A 23,641-nucleotide genomic window follows, 5' to 3' on the forward strand; every position below is an offset into this window, starting at 1 on the left:
AACTTTATAAGAAACTGCCAAATTGTTTTCCGAAGTGGTTATACTTTGCATTCCCACCAGCAAAGTAAGAGAGATCTGTTTCACATCTTTGTCACTGGACACTGTCACCTCGTGTTGTCTAGTTTTAATGTTAACCATTCTAACTGCGTTGCAGTGGTACTTCAATGTAGTTGCTGTCTGCCCTTCCCCAATGATTAATGATGCTGAGCATCCTTCTGTGTGCTTATTCTTATCCATATGAAATGAACGAAATAGGAGCTCCAGTTGCGCAATCGGTTAGCTCATGGTACTTATATGGCAGTGAAATGAACGACATACCTACTCAAACCCTTTGGCCGTATTTTCAATTGAAATTTTTACTGAGATCTTTTCTTTAAAACTGAAGTATAGGGACCTCCCTGGTTGTCCAGCAGTTAACACTCGCGCTTGCCAAGCAGGAAGGGCAGGTTCAATCCCTGGTCGGGGAACAAAGAGCCCACATGTCACATGGTCAAACAATAGAACTTTTTAAAAAATTGAAGTATAGTTGCTGTACAATATTACCTAAGTTACAGGTGTACAATACAGTGATTCACAATTTTTAAAGGTTATGCTCCATCTATAGTTATTATAAAACACTGGCTATATTGCTCATTTTGCAACTTACTTTATACCTAATAGTTTGTACCTCTTACACCCCCACCCCTCTACTGTCCCTCCCCAATACCCTCTCTCCAGGGGTAACCACTGGTTTGTTCTCTGTGAAGTCTGATTTTTTTGTTGCTATATTCACTAGTTTGTTGTATTTTTAGGTTTCACATATAAGTAATAACACACAGCACTTCCCTTTCTTTGACTTATTTCATTTAGCATAATTCCTCCCAAGTTCATCCACCTTGCTGCAAATGTTCTTTTAAGAGACATCTATCCTTTCCAATAGACAGTTAAAGAAGAAATGCTGAGGAGTTGGTGTATTCTGATTTCAGAATTCATCAGGAGTAGACCAAAGTCTATAAAAACCACAGGAAAAGAGACAGGAATGGACCCACTTCCCTAGTTTTCCCAGTATTTGGGGAAACCATCTCTCTGCTCAGTCTGAGCCAGGAACCCTGGACTGTGACCTACCAGCAGAGCTCTGCAGAAACAGCGGTAACGCAGGTCAGCACAGGTGACACAGACATGCCGAAAACAGGCACCGCGGTCGACGTGCGGCTGACAGCGCGGAAAAGAGGCGCGGTGCAGAGGGAACGACCTGCGACTCTCACTATGAAAGCAAGACCCACAGCAGGACCATTTACGGGCAAAGATTTACGGTAAAAGAACCCGAAAACTTGGTGACCACCAAATGAAACCTTGGGCAAGTTTCTTAACGTCTCCAAGTCCAGCTTCTCTATAAAATGGGAACAGTAAGTGTTACCTTACTGAACTATTATAAAAAACTAAATAATAATCTGACACATGACTGACACATAAATGGCAGCTATTATGATGACGACTATTTCCTTCACCCAAATTCCTGAATCACAATGTAAGACTGGAAACATAAAGACGCGCTCTTCACAGAGCTATGAGCATGAGACTGAAGCCTCAGACAGCAGGTAATGTGCACGCAGAGGACCCACTGAACTAAACGCAGGGTCCTGACCACACAGGAGAACTGCCAGGCATTTACAGAAGAGCTGCCCTGGAGCTGGCAATCATTGAGAGTCTTTGGGGACCTTATTTGTCAAGATTTTGCCTCAGCACTTCAAATGCAATGATATTTCTTTCAAAAGGATCCGATCTAACCACCCAGGGTCTTGCATGACCTTGTCACGAATGCTTCCTTCCCGCTGGGATGCTACGACTATGCCACACAGGTGGGACTGGTGCTCACACACCTTGGTGACATTTCCAACCCCTCTGATGCCCGCACCCCCTGGTGGAGCCAAACATGGAGCAGCTTCTTAAATGCCCTGTTCGTGCCTGACAACCAGAGCAGCTCGACAGCATAGCCTGGCTCCACTGACTGCTCTGCACAGCCAGATAGATGCCAACTGTATTGAGTTTTTGTGACGGGTGTTCTATAAGGATTTTTTTCCCCATGAGTCAATACATGAAATCAACAGTTTCAGATTATCACTTGGGACTCAGGAGTTCCGGTACCTCCTAGGCTCAGATCTGGGGACATTCAAAATGTATAACCAACGTTAACACTCTGAATGCCCCATTTCCCATGAAGCCTGCTTACACCTCTGAGGGGTGCAGCCTCCGCACCATCCAGCTCCACCTCTGTGCACTTCCTTCCCTGCTGCCCACTCCTGCTACAGCCAGCCCCTCCCATCCTCCCGCAGGCCCCTCTGGGAAGGCATTCTCCCGCCCTCCACACAGTGCCACCAGGCTCAGTCACACACCCCACATCAGAAAACCAAAAATCACCTAAAGCTGAAGCCGTGGATGACATGGTTCCACACAGAACGCGGCGTCTGGGAGGTAACCTGCAGAAAGTCCACGAGGGAAGACGGTTACAGAGGGGGGTGATGTGGAGTGGAGCAGGGGGCTGGAGAGGCTAGGGAACCGCTGCTTCCAGCAGGGTCTCACCCACTACCATCTACCCTGAATGGTAATTACATGAATTAACAAAAATCCACCCTGGAGTCCTTCCCCACGGCCCTCAGGATAAAGATCCGGATCCTTACCTGGGTTCCGCACCCTCCTTCACAATCAGGCTGCTGACTACCCTCCAGCCTCACCTACGAACACTTCACCTATAAACACCTGCAATCACTGCTCTAAGTAAACTACCCTCACACATCCACAAAGACCAAGCTCTCTTGCCTGGGCCTTTGCATGTGACGTTTTCTCTCCTTGAACACTTGCGTGCCGGGCCACACACTCTCATCCTCCGGGGTCCACGTGGGCACTGCAACCCCTGGGAGGCCTGTGCCGACCACGCTGGTCCTGGCCCCGCAAGCACTGACTCCCCAAGCTGTCTGCATACTCTCTCCCCACGGCGGAGATCGGCTGTCTGGTGCTCTCTGCACCCCAACAAAACCTGTATCATACAAGAACATGAATCATGTCCATCCTGCTTGGCACCTAGGGAAGTCTCAGGACGACGTCTGGAATTCCAGACACTAAAAAACAGGTTTTTTGAGTAAACAGCCCCAAGACCACAGAGTCCAAGCTATCTCATTTGTACTGAGCTGTCCTGATGCTTAAAAGACACCTTTATTCACAAAATGGGGGTCTTCAGAGGGTCTTGAGGCAGCCTTCCTTCCTGTCTACCACCTTCCCACAAACATTAACCCTGAAAATGATCTCCACACATATTTCAGTGACTCAACTCCTCCAAAACTTTTCTTCGCTTTCCTAGAATTAAAGTTGTAAAACACCTCCATCCCAAGTTCCTGCCCTCCAGCACAACACACCAAATCAAACAAGAACCAAGAACCAACTCTGGCAAAGCAGCTCCAGAAGCAGAGCCGCTCTGCAGGGCCCAGGAGGACCAGGAGCTTTTGACAGCGCACTCAGGGGAACTGGGGGTCTGGCTCTCAGTGTCACAGCCCCAGGCTGGCTTTGGGGAAAGCCAGACTGACTCCTATGGTCTGACCATCTGTCTGGAGCAACACCAGTTAGATGGTTATCTTTCTGGGCTTATTTTCAAATAGTGCTGGGGAGGGGATAAGCCAGATCAGTAGATTATCAGCAGACCTGGTGCTAAAAGCTCCACTGAGCTGGGGAGGAGGCTCCTGGCTCATCAGGGCTGGCCTGCCTGATGTCTCACCACCCTCCCACCAGGCCTTTCTTACGCTGCATCGTATGTCAAGAATTCTGAGTGCCCTCTACTAAATATTTCCCCCTGTGCTGTACTAAGATGAGGTATTTTTAAGCGCTAATGTTGCTGAAAAGCTACACTTGATATTCTGCCTTGTTTGGATCTACTAATAGAAGTTATTTTGTGGCAAGTATTAAACATTCCTTCATTCAGCATTTATTAAAAACCACCTATGAGGGGGGTTCAGGATGGGGAACACATGTAAATCCATGGCTGATTCATGTCGATGTATGGCAAAAACCACTACAATACTGTAAAGTAATTAGTCTCCAACTAATAAAAATAAATAAAAATAAAAAATAAATAAAAACCACCTATAAATCAAACAGAAAAGATGCAGAGGTGAAATAAAAATTTTTTTATTTCCAAGACTCTCAGAAACAGAACTGCACCCAAGTGGACGTTACAGTCACAGGAAGAAAGGCATCATCTGGATGGAGGGGGATGCAAAGAGCTGGGCTGTGACCTCGTGACCTGCAACACCATCACAGCACGCAGCCCAGGCTCCTCACACAGCCAGTGAAGAGCAGGGTGAATTGGAAAAACAGGACTAAGACTTCCGGGCCTTGCTCGGAAATTGAAACTGCATGACATAATTTCCCTTCCCTAATACCTAGCCTCTGTAGAGACAGAAGCTGCTTGGGTGAAAAGAGAACAAAGCAGGAAAGTGAGCCGACCCTCAGAAGGAAGTGGAAAAACTTTAACCAGGGCCCTGCCACTTGGACATCCAAGACAAGGACATGGCCAAAGTCAAATTCAACACAGGTATAAACTGTTGTGAGGTCTGAATCCATCAAGTCCGAGTTCATGAGGCTTTTACCAACACAACATACTGATGCAACAGAGTGCTGACCAACGCCAGCACCCCAGGAGACACACATTCATCTTCTCCGCCCACCTGTCCTCAATTCACCACCAGACTCACCAGAGAGCAGTCTTCAGAAATCAGACAAACTGGGATAGAACCTCAACTCTACGACTTCCCCACTGTGGGGCACGAAGCAAACCCCACAGCTACAAATGGCCACATCACAAAAAGCCCAGTCTCTCGGGCCCAGCTTCCCTCCCAGGGAGTGACCACTGCTGACATCTGTGAGCACGCCACATACCTCTCACCGCCTGCGCCTGGAGAAGGGCTATCGTCACGCCCTGCTGGATGGGAAAGCCAGGTGAAGGCAGTTAGTAAAGCCTAAGTAGCTAAGCTGCCATCTGAACCCAGAGCCCATGAGAACTAGGTATCAGAGGAAAGGGCACAGGCTCTGAGCCAGACGCAGTCTGCATCCCAGCTCTGCACTGGGACCTGTAGCCTCACTGTCCTTCAGTGACGCAAATGTGAGACGGGAGAGGACCCATCAGCAGGCATACTCTGCTATTTATAAGGTACCAGACCCTATTCCGGCCTTCCCAGGTGATTCCAATGGTAAAGAACTTGCAGGAGACGTAAGAGACACGGGCTCGATCCCCGGGTCTGGAAGATCCCCTGGAGCCCTAGAGGAGTGCATGGCAACCCATTCCAGTAGTCTTGCCTGTAGAATCCCATGGACAGAGGAGCCTGGCAGGCTACAGTTCATGGGTTTGCAAAGAGTTGGCCCTATTCTAAACCATGCGATGTTACTGTAGTTGTTAACTATATATACAAAAAGGTATATAAAGTATAAAAGGTACACATATAGAAAGGACTAAATAACTTCTATTTTTCCTCTCACCTTCTCTGCAAAATTCACTACCTCTTGTTTGTTTCCACTGTGTGTCAAAGAAACCCTATGACAGGGGTAAGAAAAATCAAATCAAAACAAAATGCCAAGCCACAAGTGTAGCAAGAGAACCGGACTCACAGTTCAGAAGGCCACCGAGATCCCGTGAGGAAGTCGCACGAAGATTTACAAACACTCCTCCTTTCTCTTTCTTCTTTCCATAGCAGTCACAGAGAACCTGACAAGGAAAGACAACATGCATTTATAAAACCACCTCTCCACCACTTTTTCAAAGAGCCACTGTGTTCACCCCTCTCAGAGTCAGTCTCATTACCGACCACACAGGTGGTGCCAGACCTGGGATGGGGGTAAAAACATGCCATCAAGTCCCCATCTGCAAACCTACATTTTGGTCAAGAAAATACATGTAAAAACCTGGAGACTACTAAAGCATATCAACAAGCATACATTAATATGACACAGAGTTAGCTAGCTCAGGGAAAGATCACCAACAATACATACATCTACTTCACCCTCTCCCACTAAAATTATACTAAAGAGATATTAAAAAAAAAAATTGAAAAACAAAACGCAGCTCAGGCAGAACTGACAGGGGAAAAAGAGAATTCTAGAACCTGTGAGAAAAATTTCTCATACGGAAGATAGAGACCAAAACAAATTTTTTAAAAAGGGGAAAAAAAAAACTTGGAGGAAACAGAAACTATGAAAGATTGGAAGCATATTAACTGACTCAGCAGGCCAAGAAACCCAGGTCCTAAGCCAGCAGTGGAAAAACTAAGACCCGACTCCACTTCCACAGGGGTGTCCCGGAAGGCTCAGAACAGGCAGCACCGGTGCAGGCAGGACAGGGCCTGTCCACAGCAGGGCAGCGAGTCCGCTCAAGCTCCAGCCAGAACCTCAGCCCCAGGCGTCCGAGTGCTGCCCCATCCCTGATGGCCACTCCCAGAAAAAGCAGAGTGGCTCTGGGCTGAAGGCCCCCTGCCCAGCGGGACTACACACAGGCAGACTTCATCACCGTACAAAACTCAACAGAGGGTCCTCGCGCTCCCCACCCCTCACCCACCCACCCACTCAGCCCCCAGATGTCTGTAGTCAGAATTCTACACAAAAGAAACTAGAGAATATTCTTGGGGATGATGATCAACCCAAGAAGAAAGACCTGAAAATACACTGGGGATCCCCCAACAAATTGTCCACCCATAACACCCTGATGTAAAAGTCAAAAGGCACACCCCATGTCAGACAGAATGAAGGGATTCTGGAGAGTTGGGAGATAAAGGAAATAACTTGAAACAGAAACTCTACAATCAAAAACCTAGAGATAAGAAGACGCTGCAATCAATAAACAAAAATAGGATGCTCCTGAATATTAAAGAACCTGAACATAGAAGTAAAAACTAAAAAGAAGGTTAAGTTAAATTCAAGACATCTCCCTGAAAGCAGGATAAAAAATGAAGGAAGAAAGGGAAGGACGGTAGGACAGAAGTATACTGGAGAGAAAGAATAAGAAAATTACGACAGCCAAGACAGTTTCTGGACTTCCAGAAAAAAAGAACAAGGAAACAGAAGGGAGAAAAACACCAGCACAATCACTTGAAAAAATTTTCCCAGAACTGAGGAATCAAAGTTACCAGAATGAAGGTCCCCACTGAATAAGCAGAACAGTAGATGAAAAGAAACCCACACTTCATGACATTTTAAAAGAGTTGGACAAATTTTTAAATTCCTACAAGCTTCTAAAGATGGGAGGGGAAAAAGCTACGCTGAATAAGAAATTAGAATAAGCTTCTGAACTGAAAACCAGTAACACGGAGCACAGGAAGCGATGGATCAAAGCGATGCCAACAGAACTCCACACCAGCCACACATTAATCACCCTCCTCAATCAAACTTACTGCCTAACCTTCTGCCCCAAGCGTCCTACCGCAGGAGGCCACTAGAGAAGGTCCTCCACCAAAGTGCAAGCATAACGAAGTAGAAGTAGGAGGCAGTCACGGAAGAACACGAGCTTCAACAAGGACGTGACAGTGGAGGGAGCTTCCAGAACAGGAGCTGTGGGCCAGGAGAGGACAGTCGGAGCAGAGAGGCTCAGGAGGAGGGACCGTGGGAGGCGGCCTGGCCCTGCCCAAGACCCCAATCATCCTTCTCAAGTGATTCACCTCTGGACGAGGTGCTAGACCAAGACAAAGAAGTCAATCAAGGAAGACGAAGACAAGGGGCACCCCAAACACAAAATACAACCCTGAAGAGAAGCCGAAGGGCGAGTGCAAGGAACGACCGGGGCAACGCTGCAGGGGAGGCATGAGAACAGCCAGCTGAGAACATGGGAGAACAGAGACCTCCAGGAAGCCGAGCCCAGAAAGAGGATGTGAAGAGTCCGTGTGCCTGACCCTGTGGAAGGTTTACTAAAAGGCTACCACAGAGGATGTGGAAATAGCAGCAGGTATAAAGAGAACTAGGAACCCGGGGACTGAGTGATCCAAGGGAGGCGACGATCCCTCGCACTCCCTGTGGTCTGTCCACAGCACTCACCCCGGTCCGTCACCACCCGCTCCTCTCTGCCCCTCACTCACCTGGACACCCTTCGAAAGGCCATCTCTCAGCAATCACCTTCCAGAACCCACCACAACGCTTGCTACAACAGTACACACAACAGCCAAGGGTGTTTTTCGTTTATTCACATACTGATCATCTACTCAACACACGTGGCATTCTTCCGGAGAAACAGAAGTCAAAGACATAGAAACAGAAGACTCCTGTCCTTCAAGAGTTTAGACTATTTTTATTCCTCAGAAAACAATTATTTATCCTATATCCTCATCTTCCCCCAAAGATGAAAAGTTCACCAGTGGCTCACAGAATTTCAGTAGTCCAGCTACCACTATCAGAGTGGGACCCCAAGACACAGTGGAGCTTTTCTGACACAGGTGCACCGCGTAATATGAAGTGTCGACCTGAAGTCAGGGAACGTGCTTCCGGTACCTTAGGGCCTGAGGCCCTTCTTGATCAAGTCCAGTCTAACTCTCCAGAGTCTAACATCTTTCACTGGTGTCTCAGAAGAATCCGACATTCCGGCAAAGTTAAACTACTTCCAGTGTACAGAGCATGCGCCCCTCCCTCACACCTCTTTGCCACTGGCAGTCCCTCCACCGGGGTCTTCCTGCCCAGGCTAAACGGGTGCGCATCTGGAGGGGATCACGCCCCTCTCCTGCGCTCCCCCAGTCCAGTGACTCTCCGGAGGGGCCTCTGGAGTCACTGACACGTGCCGGCCCAGCACCAGGAACCAGAGCACACATCAGTCAACAGGAGAGACGCCAAGAGACACCAAGCACCCTCGTGGTATGGCTTCTGGTTTAACATACGTGTGTGTGTGTGCGCGCGCACGCGCACATGTGTGTTAATCACTCAGTTGTATCTGATTTCTCTGTGACTGCATGGGCTGTAGCCAGCCAGGCTCCTCTGTCCATGGAATTGTCCAGGCAAGAATACTGGAGTGGGTTGCCCTTCCCTTCTCCAGGGGATCTTCCTGACCCAGGCATTGAACCCGGGCCTCCTGCATTGCAGGCAGATTCTTTACCATCTGAGCCAGAAGGGTTCACCCACGAGGGTGGATATCAAATCCGACCCCACCTGTCGGCCCCTCCCTCCACTCAAACACAAGATTCTAGGAGCAACGGCAGCCCCCTTCAACTCTGCAGCCTCAGGACCTACACACTACTAAATAAAGCCAGAGTGAAGTTCTGACTCCAGTTGATTGCAAGAGGTTAAAAAAAAAAAAAAACATGTGCTCTTCAGAAGTTCTCTGATTTTTCTGTGTGTGGCCTCTTTTTTATTCAGTTCAGTTCAGTCCGACTCTGCAACCCCATGAATCACAGCACGCCAGGCCTCCCTGTCCATCACCAACTCCCGGAGTTTATTCAAACTCATGTCCATCGAGTCGGTGATGCCATCCAGCCATCTTATCCTCTGTTGTCCCCTTCTCCTCCTGCCCCCAATCCCTCCCAGCATCAGGGTCTTTTCCAATGAGTCAGCTCTTCACATGAGGTGGCCAAAAGTATTGGAGTTCAGCTTCAGCATCAGTCCTTTCCAGTGAAACACTCAGGACTGATCTTTAGGATGGACTGGTTGGATCTCCTTGCAGTTCGAGGGACTCTCAAGAGTCTTCTCCAGCACCACAGTTCAAAAGCATCAATTTTTTGGCGCTCAGCTTTCTTCACAGTCCAACTCTCACATCCATACATGACCACTGGAAAAACCATAGCCTTGACTAGACGGACCTTTGTTGGTAAAGTAATGTCTCTGCTTTTTAATATGTTATCTAGGTTGGTCATAACTTTCCGTCCAAGGAGTAAACGTCTTTTAATTTCATGGCTGCAATCACCATCTGCAGTGATTTTGGAGCCCCCCAAAATAAAGTCTGACACTGTTTCCCCATCTATTTGCCATGAAGTGATGGGACCAGATGCCATGATCTTAGTTTTCTGAATGTTGAGCTTTAAGCCAACTTTTTCACTCTCCTCTTTCACTTTCATCGCGAGGCTTTTTAGTTCCTCTTCACTTTCTGCCATGAGGGTGATGTCCAAACCTGAAAACATCATTCATTAAAATGCAAGTCTCTTGCAACTGTCTTTCTTCTCCTTGGTGTGAAAGGCAAAACATCCCAGTTACTCCCCAGGTCTGGTTTTTGTTCCCCACTGTATACCCCCGCTAATATACACTGTATCAAACACCTAGAGCACTTAATCAATAAACCTATACTTGATGCCTGAGTGACAACGCACAAATAAATGAATGGATACACTGACTTCTGCGTGCTTTACAACTGCTCTTTGCTTCACTGTATGGAGCATTCAAGTACAGCAACATCCCATTCTATCAACAGGAGGGCTGCTCACTTTCTAGGCCAGCAGTGGCGACGCAGTACCTGCTGTGTGCCGGTGCTCCTAATTATCCCATGAGCTGATCTATCTTTACTAAGAATACAAAGCTCGGCATCTTAGCAAACATACAAAACTGATAGAATATAAGAATAAAAATTGAACTACTTCAAAAAGAACAGAAAGTCAGACATTTCCCAAGCTGTATAATTAAAATGCATAAATCAAATCTTTTGCTCCAGATAGATAAAGAGAATCTAAACTTGCCTCATTATATAATAAAATATACTACCAGGTCCCTGAGGATGGCTGTAAGGTGGATAAGCTCCACCTTTCTGGCATGAACAGCTGTGTTTTAAGATGGGTATAAACAGACACCCAGGCTACTCTGAACCCCTTTCCCTTTCTAACAATGTGAACTAAAATTTTCCACCAGTCACACACACTAAACCTGTGTTTCATTAACAGGTAAAATATTTCCTTCTATCACCTTGCTCATCTTGTTCTCATTTCAATGCACAATCCAACTTGGCCAGCTTTCTGACACCCATCTCTCACTAAGTCTCAAAAACAACCCTGATCATCATACAGTTTCAGCCTTTCTCCTGAGCACTTTGCAAGTACCAGCTCCTCACAGTCCTAACTGGTTACTCAGTGTTCCCCTTTCACAAATAAGAAAGCTAACTGTTAACCAAATTAAATTCTCCAGATCACACAGCAAGCAAGGAAAATCAGGGATTCAAGTGTTAGCTAGCTTGAAGGTATTAGTCACTCAGTCGTGTCCGACTCTTTGCAACCCCATGGAGCCCACCAGGTTCCTCTGTCCGTGGGATTCTCCAGGCAAGAATACAGGAGTGGGTTGCCATTCCCTTCTCCAAGGTATCTTCCCGACCCAGGGATCAAACCTGGGTCTCCTACACTTCACGCAGATTCTTTACCATTTGAGCCACAAGGGAAGCTCAAAACTAGCTTACCAGCACTCTTAAAATCATGGTGCTATTCTGCTTTCCCAAAGTAACCAGATAATATTACTGTTAAAACAATGAATAAGATCTGGGCTTTCCAAAGCAACCATGACAGAAAAATTCTTCCTAAAGCTCAGTAACATTCAACACAACACACTGACAAATTCTAGTTGGCTTGAATTGAGCATATAGGCTGAACCCCTGGACAAGAATTGGTCTTTTTGATGCTAACTGTTAAATAAGGCCCAAATCCACTATTTCTTAACCCACAACACTGCAATAATGTAAGTTAACTGTGAAGGTCTCCAATGTCCAAAATACACAACCTTTTCATGTACAATGCCCTTCCTCTAAGCTCAGTCTACCAACAGTTTCGTACTTAGGCAAGCTGGAACCTGTATTCTTAAAAAAAAAAAAACAAGGTCAGAAGTAACTTTCCAAAAAACCAAAAATATATAAAGAATGTGAATATATTATGAAAATCATCTGGGCAAACAAAAGCTTCTTTATGCTTCAAACTAATTTTCTAGCCAAAAATACTCTAATACTGCGCAGTGGCACTGCTCACGGGTGGGCATGCTGCGTCTCGGGCATCTGTGCCAGGGCTGGACACAGGGTTTGCCATCCATCTGTACTAAGCACTGACTAAGTGAACACAGTAATAGGAAAGAAGAGGGGAAGTTACTAAGTTCTGAAAAACCAGCACTCACAACACCACCACTAAAAGAGTGCCCCACTTTCTTCTCAACACTCAGATGGCCCCTGCTCTCTCTAACCAGTCCATACTAGAGCCCCCAAGGCTCTGTCCTTTCTCCTCCTGGCCGAGCTTACCTCCCAGGCGAGCTCAACGGAAGTGCTGTCTCATGCTAACAGCTCTACAATGTGTGTTTCTAGCTCAGAACCACTGCCTGGCTGTCGTCCTGGACTGATGCTGTCTCACTCTGCATCCCAGCACCACAGAGAAGCCAGAACTGCTTCCTGCCCCAATTTAGGGCTGGAGAAAACTCGTGCAAGACCGATAAGATGAAGGAGAAAAGTACTCCCAAGAGGCAGCTGTGGGCAGGAGCATAACTGCAGGTTGATGTGGCAGCCAAGACCTCAGGTACCTTCCAAGGAGAATTTCAGCTGCCCCAGAGAGAAACCCCAGGAACCACCTGCTTCAAAGCAGTGAGATCAGCGGCAGCAGCGCCAACTGTCCATGTCGCCGCTGAGCCCAGAGGAGCCCGGGGACGCACCCAGTGTGAGGGCTGCTTCCCCGACCTTCAACCCTGCCAGCCCTTCCAACACAAGTGATGGATTCTAATTCCTATGCAGAAAAAGCATTTAGAGTGCCTTCTGCATTCCTGACCAAACCCTGACAGATATACCGGATCTGCGACCAGCTGCAAGCCTGCTCAGAGAAGCCAAAGATTGCCCAAGGGAACTGCACAAAATGCCCAACAGAGCTCGGGCCTGATCTTCCCTCACGAACCTCCTGTGCACAGTCCTCTCCATTCATGAGAGCCCCTCCTTCCAATGGCCAAGGCCACAAACAGTGGACATCACCCCTGACTCTTCCTCCCACACTCCCCACCCAATCTTGTCGGCTTTTCCTGCAAAACATGCCCAGAAACTGCCCTTAGCGTCACGGCCACCAGCCCCATGCCAACCTGAGCTGCGTCATCACTCAGCCGAGCAGAAGCATCCACGGAACAGAGGACCCCTGCACCTGCCCCGGCCACCCCAGCGCTTGTTCTCAACACAGCAGGTGACTTGGCATCTCAGTCAGACACACGTCTCTGCTCACAATCCTAGACAGTCTCTCAGTTTACACCGATGTTTGCACGGCCAAAGAAATGTGTTGAGAAAAAACCTGCTCAGGACTATCAGTAAGAACAGATGCTCAGAGTTGAGGGTGCAGGGAACAGAATCAACAGTCAGTCACAGAACACGGCAAACGACTCTGGGGGGCTCTCCTTGGCTGCTTGTCAACAGATGTTATTCAAGGAGTCAATGGTCCTGAGGAACTGGCTTTCAAGAAAAATGTATGTGGACTACAGGTGAGAAAATTTTCAAAGAACTGGAGAAAACACTAAATGTAGTATTACCTGAAGTAGAATACAAATGCTGACTGAAAATACATGGGAAGCAGGAAAAGGGTTGGCTGGACAAATTTACAAAGATCGTGAAAACGTTAAGATGTTTCAAGCATTTAAACATGGTTATTTAAACTACAGTTATTCACTGGGCTCTTCATCAGCAGGTATTCTGTGTAAAGTTTTCTAATCTCTTGCATGTTGCTGAACCAGCAGCATCAATAGCAAAGTTCACTGAAATATTCTGCCTTTCCTTCCACACAGCAGTTTAGCAGTTTGGGGTAGGTTTTGTTGTGACTTGTTGACCTCAGAAGCATGACTGAAATTGCTCTGAAAAAGACCCTCCATCGACTACTACTATTACTGAACACTGTAGTCAATGAAATTAGCTTTAACTAAACAAATAGCTGTGAAAAGAAGACAAGCGAAAAGCAAAGGAGAAAAGAAAAGATATTCCCATTTGAATGCAGAGTTCCAAAGAACAACAAGGAGAGATAAGAAAACCTTCCTCAGCGATCAATGCAAAGAAATAGAGGAAAACAACAGAATGGGAAAGACTAGAGACCTCTTCAAGAAAATTAGAGATACCAAGGGAACATTTCATGCAAAGATGGGTTCGATAAAGGACAGAAATGGTATGGACCTAACAGAAGCAGAAAATATTAAGAAGAGGTGCAGAATACACAGAAAGAACTGCTACAAAAAAGATCTTCACAACCCAGATAAATCACAATGGTGTCGATCACCTCCATCTAGAGCCAGACATCGGAATGCGAAGTTCAAGTGGGCCTTAGAAAGCATCACTACAAAAGCTAGTGGAGGTGATGAATTCCAGTTGAGCTATTTCAAACCTGAAAATGATGCTGTGGAAAGTGCCTTCAACTCAATATGCCAGCAAATTTGGAAAACTAGCAGTGGCCACAGGACTGCGAAAGGTCAGTTTCATCCAATCCCAACAGAAAGGCAATTGCCAAAGAATGCTCAAACTACTGCACCAATTGCACTCATCTCACCACCAATAAAAAGTAATGCTCAAAATTGCTCCAAGGCTAGGTTTCAGCAATACAAGAACCATGAACTTTCAGATGTTCAAGCTGGTTTTAGATAAGCAGAAGAAACCGAGATCAAATTGCAACATCACTGATCATCGAAAAAGCAGAGAGGTTCCAGAAAAAAATCTATTTTCTGCTTTACTGACTATGCCAAAGCCTTTGACTATGGGATCACAAATAAACGGGTTGGAAAATTTCAGCAAAGAAATGGGCATACCAGACCACCTGAACCTCCTCTTAGAAACTATATGCAGGTAGGAAGCAACAGTTAGAAACTGGACATGGAATAACGGACTGGTTCCAAAGAGGAAAGGAGGTATGTCAAGGCTGTATATTGTCACCCTGCTTTGTATTAACTTATATGCAGAGTACATCAGTGAGAAACACTGGGCTGGAAGAAGCACAAAAGCTGGAATCAAGAGTGCTGGAGAGAATACCAATAACCTCAGATATGCAGATGATTACCACCCTTATGGCAGAAAGTGAAGAGGAACTATAAAGCCCCACGAGAAAGTGAAAGAGGAGAGTGAAAAAGTTGGCTTAAAGCTTAACATTCAGAAAACTAAGATCATGGCATCTGGTCCCATCACTTCATGGCAAATAGATGGGGAGACAGTGGAAACAGTGCCAGACTTTATTTTTTGGGGCTCCAAATCACTGCAATGGTGATTGCAGCCATGAAATTAAAAGACGCTTACTCCTTGGAAGGAAAGTTATGACCAACCTAGATAGCATATTTAAAAGCAGAGACATTACTTTGCCAACAAAGGTCCGTCTGGTCAAGGTTATGGTTGTTCCAGTGGTCATGTATGGAATGTGAGAGTTGGACTGTTGAAGAAAGCTGCGAGCGCCAAAAAATTGAATGCTTTTGAACTGTGGTGCTGGAGAAGACTCTTGAGAGTCCATTGAACTGCAAGGAGATCCAACAGTCCATCCTAAAGAATCAGTCACTAGTGTTCACTGAAGGACCGATGCTGAAGCTGAAACTCCAATACTTTGGCCACCTCATTGAAAGAGCTGACGTCATTGGAAAGACCCTGATGCTGGGAGGGATTGGGGGCAGGAGGAGAAGGGGACAACAGAGGATGAGATGGCTGGATGGCATCACTGACTCGATGGACATGAGTTTGAATAAACTCCGGGAGTTGGTGATGGACAGGGAGGCCTGGCGTGCTGCAATTCATGGGATTGCAAAGAGTCAGACACAACTGAGCGACTGAACTGAACTGAAAGACTGGCTACGGGCTTCCAAGGTGGTGCTAGTGGTAAAGAACTCACCTGCTAATGCAGGAAACGTAAGAGACATGCTATGTCTGCGTCAGGAAGATCCCCTGGAGGGCACAGCAATACACTCCAGTATTCTTGCCTGGAAAATCCCATGCACAGAGAAGCCTGGCGGGCTACAGGCCATGGAGTCACAGAGTTGGACACAACTGAAGCTACTTAGCATGCAAGAAAGACTTGATAATATTTCTTAATGAACCCAACTTAAAATTCCAAGACTGCTTATATGAGGCCCTTCTACTGCAGTAAAGTCATTTCAATGACAGCCAACGTCTGAATCACAAGGAACACCACGCTTCTTTACACACTCCCCAAGCTACCAAAAGTTATGAGAAGTGAGATTTCCATTCCCACACAAATTCACAGCAGATATATTTTCTGAGTTTAAGCTACAGTTCCAGCAGCATTTTTTGAAACTTGATGCAAGTGTAATGAAAATTTACATATTTCAAAATCCATTTAACTATGCAGTTGAGGCCCCCCCCCCTCCAACCATCAACTGGAAGTGATTAATCTGCAATACGACGACACGCTAAAAGGCAAATATCAAGAAGAACCTAAGAGAATTCTATAAATGCCTTCCAAGCAATGAATATGTTCAATTAAAATGATATACTCCTGCATGGATATCAGGATCTGAGAGTACCGATCAGCATAAAGACATTTTCAAAGATGAAATACCTCCTTGGTAGATCAGCATTAGGAGACAAACGTGTGACTGACTCTGATGACAGGCAGCACTAGCTTTAAAACTCCAATTAAGAGAAGTGTTACCCCCTCCTCCTTCTTCCCCCGAAAGAGAATCCCATTCTCTCATCAGGGGACCGATATCATAAAAAATCATGCTCAGTTATAATTTGGATTCTGCCCAAGAAAAAATTCTGTGTTCTCTCTTGTTACAGAAGTATTTACATAATATCCTTGATTTTGTCTATTAGTCTGAAAAAATTAAACTACTTCCTATGTGCCCATTCACATAAAAGCTTGACAATCCTGGTTTTAGTCAACCAACATCCCCCACCACCCCATCTTCTGCACACAGAACAGTTAGGACATATTTCACCCACCCTCAACTTTCTCAGTTGATTTTCTTTTTGATTTAAGTCTATCATTTTACATTTATTCCTGATAAATTTTAATTTTACCTTATTGATTTTAGCACTTCATTACAACCTGCCAAAATATTTTAAAATTCTGACTCTAAAAATGAGCTGTCTCCCAGCATGACTCCTGATCTTTATTCAAGTTCCGAAGGAAAACATTAGGACAGGTGTCAAGTGTGACACACTTCTGGAGACATCTTCACTTAGGGGTAGAAATTCTGATTTTTTAATTTTGTAGTAAATTATACTGCGTGTGGTTGCAACATATATCATCTCCCCAAAAGCAGTAATTTCTTGAACTCCCTAGTCATGACAGAAATAATTAACTTGTCTAGGGATAATTAGGCTTCACCGAGTCAAGGGTGAACTTCGCCCGAGGAAAGGCCCTGGCCACGCACAGCTCCCGGGGAGTCACCTCTGCACCCTGGCACCTCCTGCCTGATGAGGCCGCCTCAGTTTAGCTGGGCCTGAGGTCACACATTCCTAGGAAGAACTACCCTCAATTTTGGTAATGGCAAATCCTACTTAAAAGGGACACGTGCCCACCTCTCACAGGCATGTGACTATGAAGAGAAGCCTAACTGTAAACTTCAGCTCTGCCTACCTTACAATAGCGAGCTGAAAACATTCTGTGCCTGTCAGAGCCCCACACACCTGGTTGGCCTCCTATGCACCAAATGTATGCCTTGATGTTTGTCTCTGGAAGGGAGGAGAGGTGGGGGAAACATTTTAATAGCCAGTTGAGATGGCTCCATTTAGGAGGGACTGCATGCATTTGGGGTTTACCTGCCAGTCTGGGATGTATTCCATGGACAGTAAACCCATGATTCGAATGATCAGCCTAAACCTTTGCAGAGCGCCAGACGTATACAATCTATTAAGGAGTGGCTCCCCTGGGTGCTGGGCTCCCTGCTAGCAATCCCACAAGAGCCCTGAAGTTCTCTCCACAGGGAAAAACACACAATTATGCCGACAACTTAATTTCTGGGCCTCAGGACCCAGGAAAGAATGTTTCCTCCTCAAAGCAACCATGGTTGCTTGTATTTCAGAGCAAACAGGGCTTCAGGAGCGGGTCACCTCAGAGGAGTTAGCTGGGACCCCTCTCACCTCCAGGCCACATCATGTGCCTGGTCGGGACCCAGAGACTAACTCAGGAAAACGGCTTCAAATCACCCCCTTCTCTCCAGCTCCTCAGCTGCACCCTGGATCGAGACTTTCCTCATTTATTTGTACAACATCATCATGTAATTAAAGGAGCGCAGACTGTGAAACTGAACCCTGCGCTCTGCCAGTTCCCTTCCGAGCCACCAGGCAGCCATCTCCTCCCATCCAAGTATTAACCAGGCCCGACCCTGCTTAGCTTCCGAGATCAGACGAGATCGGGCACATTCAGGGTGATAGGGCTGTAGACGGGCAGCCATTTCCTGAGTGACAGGCGCGTGCTTCCTGCCTCCCCTCCAGAGCACATCTCTGTTGGGCCGCTGCACTCATCCCGTCCCAGCCTCCTCCCGCCCCACACATCTGCTCTGGATCAGAGGCAAGTGCAAACATCCTGCCTACCACACCGAGCTCACCGCGCTCCTCCCCAGCCCGCTCCTCCCCAGCCCGTGCTGAGCTCCAGATCCAACAGGAACAGCCCCACCACCCACCCCGGCCCTCACACCTCCACGCCTCTGCACAGGGCGCTCCTGCTTCCCACTTCCCACTGAACTCCTACAGATCCCTTCAGACAGTCAGAACCTACAGAGGCCACTGCATCTAGCCCACAACCAGGTTTTGTAAGGTCCCCTGAGCTAAAACTGTATTTTTTACCTTTGTAAAGGGCTGAAGAGGAAAATTCAAGAAATATGTGGCAGGCCATCTGTGGCCTGCAAAGCCTGAGGCGTCTACCGCCTGGCCTTGAACAGAGAAAGTCCACCAACACCAGAGCCTGACCCGCACTAGGGCCGCGTCCTCGGCCCTCGGAGCAAGAGCAGTGACCGTCGCTGACTGACCTGAGCCCGCCCCACGCCCCCCCACACCCCCCACCTGCATCGCCAGTGCTGCACGAGGTGCAAGGCAGGGGTTCACAAATGCTAAACAAACAAATGAACTCACCTGACCAGTTCAAGAACAAGCCAGGGAAACATGTAAGTGCGAAAGGCTAGGCCTGTGGTAACCCAGCACCATGTAAGTCTGAAAAAGACCCTGATCCTGGCACTTGACAGTTGCCTGCACTTTACAAAGGTATGTACACATACCCTCAAAGGCAGAGATTATAAACACTAGACTTTATAGACAAGAGCTATCCGAAAATTGAGACTCTGAGAAACTAAACAACTTGTCAAAAGTCACAAGACAAAAGGCAGAGGGGTAACATTTGAACCCAGGCCTTCTGCTTCCCAGATGAGAGACTCCTGTTAAAAGAGCTGCCTCTCTACACAAACCATGATGCCTAAACCCCTCAAATGGCAATACCTGAGATGTCAGGGGAGGAATAAAATTTAACTTCTGACCTATTATTTAATTTTGATACTTTTCAAGTCACTGCTACTTTTTGTAAACAAAAATGAAATGAATACCCAAAGTAAGCACTTGGCTAAAAGACACTGCTATAACCACAAACTAAAATTTTCTTCCTTTTCTTTTTTTCAATCAGTCTTGAGAAGGTAAAATTAAACAGCTTAATTAACAAATGCCACTGAAAGGAAGCAGCTGCAGGCACAGCAGGAACCCCTGCCCGTCGGCTAAGCTGAAACAAACTGGCAGTCGAGGCAGTCACCTGTCCTCAAGCTTCAGAGTCCAAGAGCTGATAACGTGCATTAACACCTCGACTTCAGGCTGGAAATAAAACAAGTGTTTCCAAAGGCAGAAGTGAGATGTACCTAAGTGTCCATAAGTTTGAGAGTTAGGGTCAAGACACAGCCAAACTGAACTAGGAATTGGGGCTTCCCAGGTGTCGCCAGTGGGAGACAGGAGACACAGGTTTGATCCCCGGGTGGGGAAGACCCCCCCTGGAGGAGGACATGGCAACCACACAAGTGTTCATGCCTGGAGAATCCCATGGACAGAGGAGCCTGGCGGGCTACAGTCCACGGGGTCGCAGAGAGTCAGACACGACTGAAGTAACTGAGCGCACACACGGGTCTATTAAAGATAACATTAATTTAAAGACATGGTTCCTGACAGAACACATTTTCTTACTACAATCCCATTTTAGAGATGTCACAACAAGGTGTATCAAAGAATATTCATTCATTTGGAGTTTATCAAACACTAAAATAAATTATGAGTCATCAAAGGAATCTTTATGGAAGTCAGAAAACACAGGGACTTCCCTGGTGGTCCAGTAGCTAGGACTTGGCACTTTCACTGCCAAGGGCCCAGGCTGCATCCTTGGTGGAGGAGCCAACATCCCACAAGCTGTGTGGCATGGCCAAAAAAAAAAAAGAAAAAACACCTAAATATCAAACATATTTACTGAATGGAACAATACATGCTTTATGAATAAATAATAAAAATATCTCATATCAAACTGTAACCCTTCAATAAAGAAATATTCCTTAAATAAGACAAAAAAACTAATAAAGAAAAAGACTGATAAAGTCAACGATGTTAAAATTAAGAACTTTAGTTCCAAGACATCTCAAAAGTAAAAAGATAAACCACAAACTGGAAAAAAATATTCACAGCTTACAATGACAAAGGATAGTAATCCACACATAGAAAACAGCTACTAGTCAATAAGAAAAACATAAGAAGAAAATCAGGCCAATGACTTCTCTTCATAAGAAAGAGATATAACCAATATACTAAAAGATTATTAACCTAATTAGTACTAAGAGAAATTCAATGTAAAGCCACAAACAGATACTATTACATAACTACCAGAATGGCAACACTGAAGAAAACAGACAGAATCAACTACAGTGCACTGGCAAGAACGCAGAGCAGCCAGGAGTCACTTCCCTGCATCAGTGGGATGCGAGTTGGCAGGGTACCCTGAGAACAATCTGGCAGGAAGCAGGCAAGCTGAAGGCTGGCCAGCCAGAACCGGCATCGCACCCCACGTGGGCAGGCGAGACATCCACGCACGTGGGCAGCAGCAAGGCTGGAAACAATCCAAATGCCCATCAACTGGAGACCAGATTACACAACAGAGAAAGTGAACCAACACTGACCACGTACAGCCCTCCAACAGGTCTCAACCACAGTGCTGAGTGGAAAGAAGGCCAGTCGCAGAAAAACAAATGTAGTGTGATTCCCTAGTAGAGAGTTCAACACAGACAAAGCTAACAAAAAGAAATGATAAGTGCAACATTCATTCAGTGACCACTGTTTTAAATGTTGGGGATACAGTAGTGAACATTTTTCTCTCAGATTTTCTGTCACAGTCAAGTGACAAAGAAAATAAAGGTGAGTAAAATAAAAATGATATCAGGGCTTGAAGAAGGAGGTAGTAGCTCAGGGGGCTGAAGGAAGATGGCTACATAGGCTTCACAAAGTAAGAGGAGGGCCATGGTAGGGAACAGGTGGGCTCCGGGCAGAAGGGGATTCTCGATTGTTGCAGCTGGCCCACAGCTGCCTGGCTGGCTTTCTTCTCTAAACCAGGGTGGCCCCATTGTTTGTTTTTGTACAGCCCATGAGTTAAGAACTGTTTTTAACTGTGTATGATTAAATAAATTATTAAAATAATAATAGGGGCTTCAAAGGTAGCTCAGTGGTAAAGAATCTGTCTGCCAATGCAGAAGACTGGGGTTCAATCCCTGATTCAGGAAGATCCCACATACTTCAGAGCAAATAAGCCCGGTAGTCACACCACTTGAGCCTGTTCTCTAGAGCCCAAGAGTCACACCACTGAGCCTGTTCCCCAGAGCCCAAGAGTCACACCACTGAGCCTGAGCCCTAGAGCCCAAGAGTCACACCACTGAGCCTGTTCCCCAGAGCCCAAGAGTCACACCACTGAGCCTGTTCCCCAGAGCCCAAGAGTCACACCACTGAGCCTGAGCCCTAGAGCCCAAGAGTCACACCACTGAGCCTGTTCCCCAGAGCCCAAGAGTCACACCACTGAGCCTGTTCCCCAGAGCCCAAGAGTCACACCACTGAGCCTGAGCCCTAGAGCCCAAGAGTCACACCACTGAGCCTGTTCCCCAGAGCCCAAGAGTCACACCACTGAGCCTGTTCCCCAGAGCCCAAGAGTCACACCACTGAGCCTGAGCCCTAGAGCCCAAGAGTCACACCACTGAGCCTGTTCCCCAGAGCCCAAGAGTCACACCACTGAGCCTGTTCCCCAGAGCCCAAGAGTCACACCACTGAGCCTGAGCCCTAGAGCCCAAGAGTCACACCACTGAGCCTGTTCCCCAGAGCCCAAGAGTCACACCACTGAGCCTGTTCCCCAGAGCCCAAGAGTCACACCACTGAGCCTGAGCCCTAGAGCCCAAGAGTCACACCACTGAGCCTGAGCCCTAGAGCCCAAGAGTCACACCACTGAGCCTGTTCCCCAGAGCCCAAGAGTCACACCACTGAGCCTGTTCTCTAGAGCCCAAGAGTCACACCACTGAGCCTGTTCTCTAGAGCCCAAGAGTCACACCACTGAGCCTGTTCCCTAGAGCCCAAGAGTCACACCACTGAGCCTGTTCTCTAGAGCCCAAGAGTCACACCACTGAGCCTGTTCTCTAGAGCCCATGCTCCACAACAGAAAAACCTGCACAGCAACAAAAACCCAGCACAGCCAAAAGTAAACTTAAATTTTAAAAAAAGAGTAATAACATTTTCTTGCATGTGAAATTACATGAAATTCAAATTTTAGAGTCCAGAAATAAAACTGTATTGGAACACAGACAACTCATCCCTTTGCCCAGAGTTCACGGCTGCTTTTGCACCGCAATAGCAGGGCCGAGTCCTGGGCACAGACAGAAGCCCTAGGTGCCGTCAAAGCCTACATGTTCCCTACCTCAGGCTCTTATGCCAGAGCTGGCTGGCACCTCTGTGGCCTCGGGCACCTTTCTCTGGGAGGTCAGAACACTCTTGGTCTACAACTTACTCACATCTCACACATGTTCTTCTGTATCTCTTCAATGTTTAACAAAATTATCTCCTAAAAAGGACTAACATACTAAGCGCATTTCTCTGATGAGTTTTATTCTATTAAAGCTTCATGCTGCTTCTCCATCCTAATGACTAAGTTTAAAAAAAAAAGACATACTGCTATCAGGAGCATTAAACAAACACTGCAAAGCAAGCAATGTTTATTTTGACTCAAGTACAAGAAAAACAGAAAGAGAGAGAGAGAAAGGGAGGGAGGGAAGAAACAAGGAAGGGCCTTTCCACCCCAGGTTCTGAGGCTGTGGAGAGATCCATGGCCTTGCTTAACACCCAGCTGGTTAGGACTATTAGATGTCTCTGAGCATCACCGACTTTAAAAAGCTGTACAGTGACACCTGATCCCTTCCCATCCCAAAAGAAATGTGTCATAAGTGAAATATGTGAAATAACGTGAAATATGTCACATTTCAGCAAGAGCCATGATATCTGGCCACTATAAGCATATATGTTCAAAGCAAGTTCCTTCATGTCTTTTAAATGTAAACCAGTACCACTGATCGAGTTAACAATCTTAATGAAGACCATTGTTAAAGGTGGTAATGAACACGGAGAGTTCATTACAACATTGTTTTTGCATGTGTCTGAAAACTTCCACAAAGTTTTTAAAATTAAACTGAAGACTCCTACTTTAACTTTATCACTGGGAATTAAGTATAATTCCCAGTAATAAACTGAACCACATTAAACTTA

At 46.4% G+C, this 23,641-nt stretch overlaps 1 protein-coding gene across 21 annotated transcripts in view; it reads right to left on the reverse strand.

The window, feature by feature from the left end:
• PTK2 (protein tyrosine kinase 2) overlaps window positions 1-23,641 on the reverse strand; it is a 206,076-nt gene that overhangs the window by 174,087 nt on the left and 8,348 nt on the right. For 17 of the 21 annotated variants that reach the window (XM_043483577.1, XM_043483565.1, XM_043483566.1 and 14 more), the window contains exon 2: window positions 5,632-5,728. The exons of the other annotated variants lie outside the window; for them this stretch is intronic. The gene's annotated coding sequence lies outside the window, so the exon portion shown is untranslated. The remainder of the gene's footprint in view (window positions 1-5,631; window positions 5,729-23,641) is intronic. 21 annotated transcript variants of the gene reach the window in all.

Source organism: Cervus canadensis, chromosome 12, assembly GCF_019320065.1.
Source record: "Cervus canadensis isolate Bull #8, Minnesota chromosome 12, ASM1932006v1, whole genome shotgun sequence".
Lineage (NCBI taxonomy): Eukaryota > Metazoa > Chordata > Mammalia > Artiodactyla > Cervidae > Cervus > Cervus canadensis.